General features: G+C 46.2%; 1 non-coding gene across 1 annotated transcript; it reads right to left on the reverse strand.

Moving 5' to 3' along the window:
* Window positions 1–1,401: 1,401 nt before the first annotated feature.
* Window positions 1,402–1,506, reverse strand: LOC114641062. The gene has a single exon (XR_003714239.1). It is a non-coding gene; the product is annotated as a U6 spliceosomal RNA (small nuclear RNA).
* Between the last annotated feature and the right edge of the window lie 8,288 nt (window positions 1,507–9,794).

Here is a 9,794-nt window from a genome sequence, read left to right on the forward strand (position 1 = left end):
TGAAGTCTCCATACGGTTTTAGAATGTTGTGGGGGCTCCTGGGGCTCCACCAGAGTAAAGAAGCAGGCAGCCTTGCCTCTGGGGAGACTCCCACATGTAGGTGCAGGGGTGCTGAGAGACCCTGAATGCTCTGAAGCTCCCTGAGGCAGAGCTTGCCTTCTGGGAGGAAGTGAAGTCAGGCTCACGCTGGAAGCAGCTGTGTCCTGTGTAATTTTCTCCTCCCTCAGGTTTTGGGTTATGAAGCAAAGTGGGAGGTGTCAGAATCAGTCTCATCAAATGTAGAGACTTTACAGTCCCTAGCCCCTTCCGGTGTCTATTTTTCCCGTCGTCATTATTATATTGTTATTATTATTTTATTTGTTTACATCCCTAATGCTGCCCCCCTCCTGGTCCCACCTCTCCTTCCCCTCTGAGAGTGTGGGTGTCCCCCCACCTTGGGACGTAAAGTCTCTGCAAATTAGGTGCATCCTCTCCCATTGAGGCCAGACAAGGCAGCCCTCTGCTACACGTGTGCCTCCGACAAGCCTGTGTAATGCTCTTTGGTTGGTGGCTCAATCTCTGAGAGCTCACAGGGGTCTGGGTTAGTTGACATTGTTGACCTTCTTGTGCGGTTGCCAGCCCCTTTCAGTTTGTTTCTTCAGTCCTTGCCCTAACTCTTCTATGGGGGTCCCTGACCTCCTTCCCAAGCTTGACTGTATCTACATTTGTCTCAGTCACTGCTAGGTAGAGCCTCTCAGAGGACAGCCATGCTAGGCTCCTATCTACAAGCACAAGGTAGCATCAGTAACAGTGTCAGGGATTGGTGCTCGCCCAGGAGATGGATCCCAAGTTGGGCCCACCACTGGTCAGCCACTCCTCAGTCTCTGCTCCGCTTCAGTCTTGTCTCTCTGCTTCTTTTAGACAGGAACAATTTTGGGTTGACAATTTTGTAGGTGGGGTTGTGTCCCCATTTCTCCACTGGGCATCCTGTCTGGCTACTGGAGGTAGTCTCTCTTCAGGTTCCATATCCCAACTGTTGGGCATTTCAGCTAAGGTCACCCACATTGAGTCCTGGGAGCCTCTGCCATCTTAAGTCTCTGGAACTTCTTAGAGATTCCCTCCCCACCCCCACCTCCACCCCGGCAGCTGCATATTTCCATCATTCTCCTGGCCCTCTGGGCCTCTCTCCTGTCTCTTCCCATATCTGATCCTGCCCCCTATCCCCTCCCCATGCCCTCTCCCACCCAAGCCGCTCCCTCCCTCTACTTCCCATAACTTTTTTTTTTAGTTCCCCCATCTAAGTGGAGTTTAAGCACCCTCACTTGGACTGGCCTTGTTTATCTTCTTTGGGTCTATGGGATGTGTCATGGGTATTTTGTACTTTTTGGCTAATATCCACTTATCAGTGAGTACATACCATGCAAAAATATGGAACACTTCATGAATTTGCATGTCATCCTTGGACAAGAGCCATGCTAATCTTCCCTATGTTGTTCAAATTGTAATATTGTAATATATGTGCTGCCAAAGCAAACATCCTTCTGGTGTCTTGAGCAGGTCTTTTTTTAACAAATAATATCCATATATATATATGTTCTGTCTTCACACACACCAGAAGAGGGAATCAGATCCCATTACTGATAGTTGTGAGCCACATATGGATCCCTGGAACTGAACTCAGGACCTCTTAATCTCTAATCCATCTCTCCAGCCCCAAAATGCTGTTTTCTTTGAGATCTGTGGAGAACAGGTGAAGAAATGGTCAGACAGGTACTGTGTGTTTTCACAACCACACGGCTCTAGGGGGCGCCATTCTCATCTGTTGCATTATGGATGTGTATAGTGGTTATGACTAGTTTTTTGTAGATATGGGTCAAGTGTCTTGTTTTGACTAGGGCAGGGCTAGTTCAAAGGTACTCACATTCAATCCATCAATGAAGTATTCATCCACCCATCCAACATCGGGTATGTAGTAGGTAGGCCCTTCTTGGCATTTGTTTTGTTCAGGGTCTCATACAACCCAGGCTGACCTTGAGCAGAGGCTGATTTGAATTATGATGTTTCTGCCTCTACCTACCAAGTGATGGATTTGAGATGTGTGTCACCAAGCCTACATTTTTTTTTGTTTGTTTTGTTTCATTTTGTTTTTTGAAGGTTGATGACATTTTTATTAGAATCTACAAGAAAATTCCCAGGGCAAGCAAACTGTAAATCTCAGCAGCTTCCTGGAGGAGGAGGAAGGAGAAGAGTGGGAAAGCACTACGCTGTTTGAATTAAGTCCTAGGGGTCGGTCAGCCATGGGAGGCAGGGAGCCACATGCAGAGGAGGTTTAGAGAAAGAGCAAGGAAGCCCCAGGTGTCAGGGAAAGCATCCCTCAATGGCAGAGAGAAAGAAGGAAAGCAAGCTACCTTTTCTGATTAATTAGCAAAGTGAGCTGACTTAGGAAGGCAAAGCTGCACATCTGTGGCCCTGCAGGAGACTGGCCATGGTTCTGATTTTAAGATGCCTTCTTCCCACCCCCACCCCCATGACGTCAGACTCTCAATCTTTTTGCAGCTACTTCCCATGCTGCCCTCCTTTTTTGTTTTTGTCATTGATATTAAAAGATAGCCAAAGATACGGTCCTTTCTTCATGGAATTCGGTCTAGCTGAGAGGATGGCAGCATTGTGAAAGCTGGGCACACAAGAACTCAGGCTAAGAATGCACAGAGCCTGGTTAACCAGTTGGGCAGCATCGTCACGGATTCGTTCATTTACCCCATTCTCAACATCTACTCCATTAGAACCTCCTCCAGGAAGCTGCCTGTAATCTCTCCTATCAGACAGTGTATCTCTTCCTAACTCTTCTGCATCCTACGGTCAAGCTCTTTGTTCCGAGGTTTGTTGTCCACACCAGACATGGACCTTGGGTGCACAGTTCTGAGAATTCTATCATGCTCTTCATAGAAGGGAACCTGCTCCCCCTTTTCCTTCATGCAATTCTCTTCCAGGACAGCAGATCCATCCATCCATCCACTCACCCACCATAAAAAGACTGAGTTCCAGCTATGCACCAGGAGCCACAATGACAGTTTTATACCGAGTAAGGACATCTAGCCAAATAACTTTACCCTGTAGTGCTTCAGCTTCATCTGTAAAAGGGTGGCCATTGATACCTGCTTCCAGGGACCATTGAATGGGGTTTTCATACCTGTGACTGCACTTAGTGCTGTCCTTCCAATTACTTGGATACCGACCAAAAGAGGCAAGGAAGGCTGCAGGAGGCCAGTGGTTTCCTAGGCCTGCAAGGAATGGGCCTGAGTTTGCCATTTCTGTTGTTCTCTTTTGTTCATTCCAAGGCCTTGTCAGAGAGCAGATGGAAGTGATTTGTTCTGTCCAAGCTACAGATGGAATAGAGGGCTGTATGGGGTAGGAAATGGGACCCTAAGGAATAAGTCTCCTGGGAACCCATATTCCTGGACAAGCACTCTTTGTCATCCTGAGCATTTTGCAGCTTTGTACCCAAGGAGGCTCCTTCTCTTCTCAGCTTCTCTCGTTCCTTCTGACTGTGTGTTGTGAGTGCCTGGCTCTGTCCTGGAGCTTGGTTTCAATAGCAGGAGAGGCCTGGGAAAGTGGGGCAGAATGAACGGTAGTTACACACCACCAGCTCAGCTGCAGTGCTTTGAAAGCAAATCTGGGTCACATTCGCTGGAGGGATAGAAAATGACCACGTGGGCAGAATTCTGTGCAAGTGACAAAAAAGATAGCCAAGCGGTCTTTTCTCTGAGGCTCAGGGTCCCTTCGGGACCCCCAGCTGGTCAGGGAAGTGGTTGCTGCATCTCAATGTCTTTACCATTGGTTTTCCGTCATGCTTTTTGAGTGAGTTCCAGGTAATCCAGAGCAATGGCAGTCTGGCATGTGACTATGTTCTGAAGTCAGGCATGCAGAGGAAGGACTGGATGCTTCGGGGACTGTGGAAGGCTGTCATTTCTTAGAGATGAGATGTCACTAGAAGAAATGTAGAACTGAGTGTGTTAAAATCCTGGACTGCACTAAGCCTCTACTCTAGCAGCACTCCACCTCAGAAAGGCCCTGACCACACCTGGGTGTGAGAATTAATTATCTGCCATCTCCAAGTGTCAACCTGAGGCTGTCTGGCATCTTTTTTCATAGTGGCTGTAGCTGAGACCTGCTGTGATCTGGCTTTATAGACTTCCTGTAGCAGTCAGGGCAGAAGCAAGGCAGATTCCTGGCTCTGCCTGCACTCTTCTGTAGGAACAGAAAGGGGCTTCCGAGCTGGGATCTCTCTTTGGACTAAGGTTACTGCTAAAGAGATGTGAAACCCCTGTAATCTGCAGAATGATGAATGGGTGGTGCCCTGCTCTTACCCCAAAAGTTTTCACTTGGTGGAAACTCACGAGAGGATTCTGCTTGGAGCCTCTGTGAGTGAGTGAGTGGTCTTGGGGGATGCTGACCTCAGACCTTCACTTGCTCATTTCCACAGTTATTTTCTCTTCCATTCATTCATGCAAGGGAATGGCTTTACATATCTCAGTTGTGAACCCTGAAAAGTTACTTACCTGCTTGGGTCCCATATTTTCATTCTTAAAATCGGGGAGCAAGAGAGCTGCTTCAGAGTGTTACAAAGTGGGCTAACTAAGGTCATGGGAGTAAGCTGCCTGGCCCTGTGTCTGCTCTACAGGTAACCCTTCCTCTACAGTGGCTATTCCCCTGAGCATCTTTGATTCATGCACACAGTTTCTCATTGGTCTATGAATGTACTGACTTACTCCCTTGCTCTTTCGTTGGCCATGTATTTGCTGACTCCATAAACATTCTTTTAGCTACTTTGTTCAAGGCTTCATGGTCCAGCTCCTGTCCACGAAAGCAGTGGGGATGCTGCTCAAGCTGTGCTGAACTGAAGCTGAGGAAAATCCTGTGAAAGTTCTTAGGGGAGAGGGCCTCCTCTTGCATCTGTCCATCTGGGACCTGGAGCAATGGAAGCCTTTGATCTGGGACTTGGAAAAAAACTAGGCGCTTGCTAGAGCACAGAGGAGAGAGAGGGCACACTTATTATGTGTTTTTATTCTTTCTCTTCTTTCTTTGCCCTCAGTAGGAAGGGAAGAAAATGAAAGAGAACGGCTGAGTGGGAGTTAGGAATTAAAGAACACAGAGGGTGGGCCATTCTGGACCCGGCTTGGGAGCTCCTGAGAGCTCATGTCACCGCTGGTAGTTCTGCTGCTGAGCTCCTGGATGTGTACCAGGACTTTACTCATGATATTTCACCACCACAGGACCCTGGGAAATCACGGCTATTTGCAATAGTAAAGCTAAGCAGCTTGTCTGGAGTTGTCCAGGAAGCTAGTGGGAAGCCAGAGTTCAGCATTATCAGTATGCATGGTGTCTCCTGAAGCCCCACAGGCACCATGTTCCCTTGGAGTTATTCAGTACTGTGCTTCAGGTTTAACTGATGCCAAAGCCCTCTCTTTCCAGAAAGTTTGAGACAAATGCAAGAGTAGAAAGGATGGTATTCTGAATACCTATCACCTAGAAACAAGAATTTCCAATCATAACTGGGCTTGTGGCACACACTTTTAATTTGCAGTGCTCATGAGACAGATGCAGGTGTCTGTGAATTCAAGCCAACCTGGTCTACAGTGAGTTCTAGGGCAACCAGAGCTGCATGGTGAGACACTGCTTCACAAACAAACAAACAAACAAACAAACAACAAACAGACAAACAATCTTATTTGAATGAGTCCTAGGCCAGCCAGAGCTATATAGTGAGACGCTGTCTCATAACTAACTAACTACTAACTTAATCGATCAATCAATCAATCAATCAATCAATCATCTTATTCATTCCACTCCTGGCTCCACAATTATGTAAAAGAGGTGGGCTTGGTACTATAGGCTACTCGACAGGCTGAGGCAGGAGGATTGATGGTTCAACTTGAGGAAGTTTAGTGAGACTCTGTCTCAGAGTAAATGTGTAGAAGGTAGCTGGGGCATAGCTCAGGGGTAGACTGCTTGCCTAGCCTGCAGAGGGCCTTAGGCTTAGTTCCCAATACCAAAAGGAAACTTTGTGCAGTGCTGTACTTTTTCCTACTTCCCCCCCAGCCCCCCAGTGTTACTCACTTTTATTAGCTAATATCTGTTGTATAAAATAATGACTTTTTTTTTTTTTTTTGGTTTGTCAAGACAGGGTTTCTCTGTGTAGCCTTGGCTGTCCTGACCCAGGCTGGCCGTGAATTCAGTGATTTGCATCTCTGCATCTCTTCCCACTGAGATGAAAGGTGTGACATCCCACCCCCTATAATGGATTTTAAAAAATATTTTTTTTGGCTTGAACTTGTAACAATCCTCCTTCCTTTGTCTCCTGAGTGCTAAATTATAGGCATGTACTACCTACCATGTTTTGCAACGAAAGATCTCTCTCTCTCCATATACTATATATAATATATTAATATAAAATATATTATATATAATACATTAAAATATTATCTAATATATTGAAAATATTATATATTAAAATATTATTTATTTGTTTATTATTTCTGTTTTTTGAGACAGAGTTTCTCTGTGTAGGCCTGACTGTCGTGGAACTCACTCTGTAGAGCAGACTGACCTCAGAGATTTGCCTGCCTCTGACTTCCAAGTGCTGAGATTAAAGGCGTGCACCACCACTACCTGGCCTATATCATTTTTATCACAACTATTAGAGGCATAGTCTCTCTATGTAGTTCTGGCTGCCCTCGAACTCTCAATGTAGACCAACCTGACCTTGAACTTCCAAGATATCTGCCTGCCTTTGCTGAGTGTTGGGATTTAAAGCATGTACCACTGTGCCTGGTTTCATAGATTTTTTTTTGTTTGTTTTTGTTTTTTTTTTTTTTTTTTTTCGAGACAGGGTTTCTCTGTGTAGCCCTGGCTGTCCTGGAGCTCACTCTGTAGACCAGGCTAGCCTCGAACTCTCAAATTCAGAAATCCGCCTGCCTCTGCCTCCCAAGTGCTGGGATCAAAGGCGTGCGCCACCACCTCCTGGCTTCATAGATTTTTAAATTCTTATATTCTTGTAGTGCTAGAAATCAAACACAGGGCCTCTTATGTGTTAGAAAATTTTGCCTTTAAAAAGTACCTTTAAGGGCTGGAGAGATGGCTCAGTGGTTAAGAGCACTGACTGCTTTTCCAGAGGTCCTGAGTTCAAATCCCAGCAACCACATGGTGGCTCACAACCATCTGTAATGAGATCTGATGCCTTCTTCTGGTGTGTCTGAAGACAGCTACAGTGTACTTACATATAATAAATAAATAAAAATTTAAAAAAAGTCTTTAAAAAAAAAAAAAAAGTACCTTTAACATTCACTTTTATGTGTCTGAGTGCTTTGCCAGCATGTCTGGTGCCTGAGGTGACCAGAAGAGGACATTGAATTCACTGCAGCTGGAGTCACACATGGCTGTGAGCCACCATGTGAATGCTGGGAACGGAACCCAGGTCCTTCTCAAGAACAGCAAGCACTCATGATTTCAAGCCACCTCTTGGCCCCTCTGTCACTGTTTTGTGAGACAAGGTCTTGCTATGTAGCTCAGGTTGACCTGGTACATGAGATTCTTCTGCCACAGCCTCCTGAGTGCTAGGATTACAGATTACCACCATCCCTGTGCCTATCTCACTGGCTTGTTTTGAGCCAGTCTCATGTGGCCCAGGCTGGTCTTGATGGCTATCTAGCTGAAGATGACCTTGATTTCTAACTCTTGTCTTTGTCTTGAGTCCTGAGATTTTATGTTTGTTTGTTTGTTTGTTTATATTTTTTTATTTTGGGGGGCTTTTTTTGAGACAGGGTCTCATTATGGAGCTCTGGCTGTCCCAGACTCACTATGTATACAGGCTGGCTTTGAACCCAGAGATCCCTCTTCCTCTCTTCCTCACCTCCCGTGTGCCACACTGAGTTTAGGTAGTGCTAGAATTTGAACGCAGGACTTTATGCATGCCAGGGAAGCAATCTCTGAGCTGAACTGCAAGCCAGTCTCTGCCTCACTGTTCAACCGTCACACTGCACCACCACCCTTCTCTAGGTTTGAATGTTTATCTACTCCAGAGTCCACTTCTGAGGAAGAGAGCTAGTGCCCCTGCCCAGAGGTCTCCAGAGGTACCGAGTCCCCGACACTGTGTCTCCTGCTTGGGGTTTCTGATCCTTCCAGACAAGATTCATGTTCTTCTCCAAGAACGTCCAGAGTCAGGCTGGGTTTGGCAGTGGCATCTGTTGTACCTGAAACACTTCAAACCCATGAACCCTGGCTCTAATCCGAATTTTGCCAAGGTAATGGAGGGGCAAAAAGATGGATTTTTGAACATTCAAAAAGTTAGAAGTCGAGTCGGGTGTGTTGGCACACGACTTTAATCCCAGAACTCAGGAGGCAGAGGCAGGTAGTGGATCTCTGTGAATTCAAGGCCAACTTGGTTTACAGAGCAAGTTCTAGGCTAGGTAGAGAGCTATACATAGTGAGACTATCCCCTGCTCTTACCAACAAAACGAAAACCAAACAAAAAAACAAAACCAAAACAAACCAAGAAAAGAAACACAGTAAGCCCAGGAGTGATGATCCAGTCCTGTAACCCAGGCTCCTGGAAGGCACAGGACAGTCAGGACTGTGTAAAGAAACCTCCTCTCAAAAAATGAAACAAAATAAAATAAGTTGAGACTGAATCTTAGTCTTTCATCTGTGAAAGACTTTTAAGGTCCCAGAGGGAAGGAATCTGCCTTGTTAGAAGAGCCTGTATCTAAGGCTTGGTCAGATGCTTGGGGAAGTATTCCACACTGCTGTTCTCACCTAAAAACAGAGGCCACCTGTTGAGGCCCTGGGGATTAATGGTAGGTTTTATCCTTTTCACAGGCTCCTATCGTGGAGCAGGGTGGGAAGGCGAAGTTTCAGGTGGAGGGAAACTTCACAGATAAGTTGCTGTGTCTTTCCATTTCAGAAACCTCCCAGTTGCCTCGTAAGAATCCCAGGTGCCCATGAGGATGAGACCCCCTCCTGTGGAAGGGAGATATGGTGTGAATGAGGCTTGAATCTCTGTTGTTTGTTTGTTTCTTTTCTTTTTTTTTTTCTTTTCTTTTTCTTTTTTTTTTATTTGGTTTGGTTCGAGACAGGGTTTCTCTGTGTAGCCCTGGCTGTCCTGGAACTCACTCTGTAGACCAGGCTAGCCTCGAACTCTCGAACTCAGAAATCCGCCTGCCTCTGCCTCCCAAGTGCTGGGATCAAAGGCGTGCGCCACCACCGCCCGGCCGTGAGGTTTGATTCCTTCAAGAGGAAAAAGAGTACAGTTTTATTCACACAGTTGGGAGATGGTGGAGGGGCCAGGGCCCTCTGTAACTACTACTAATCCGTTCTGGATGCTAGGTTAATGTCCATTGTATATTACATGCTGATCTGGACCACAGTGGCTAAACTGATTTTAAGACGCAGATGTTCTATAGTAAAGAGACAGACACCTGGAGAGTTCAGTACCTTGCCTGAGGTCTCTCAACCAGTAAGGGGCCAAATTGGGAAGGACTCTAGCTCTGCCTAAGGCAACCAATGCCTTTACAGTGCTTAGTAAGATAATGACCAGAAACATCTGTGTAGCACTTCATGGTTCATGAGTGTCTTCACATCCTTTCTATGCACTGTGTCATGACAGGCCCGGGCAGGTGAGGCATTCCACACTTTGGGACAGCTTCTTGGTCAGGGTTCTTCTGCTCATTCTCTGGAGTAAGGATGGGAGAGTCTTTGGCAGTGGCTCTCAGAAGTCAGAGAAGAAGGCCTAGGGAGAGGCTAAGGTGGTGAGACTTAGC

This window comes from Grammomys surdaster, unplaced genomic scaffold (genome assembly GCF_004785775.1).
Source record: "Grammomys surdaster isolate TR1022 unplaced genomic scaffold, NIH_TR_1.0 125863, whole genome shotgun sequence".
Taxonomy (NCBI): domain Eukaryota; kingdom Metazoa; phylum Chordata; class Mammalia; order Rodentia; family Muridae; genus Grammomys; species Grammomys surdaster.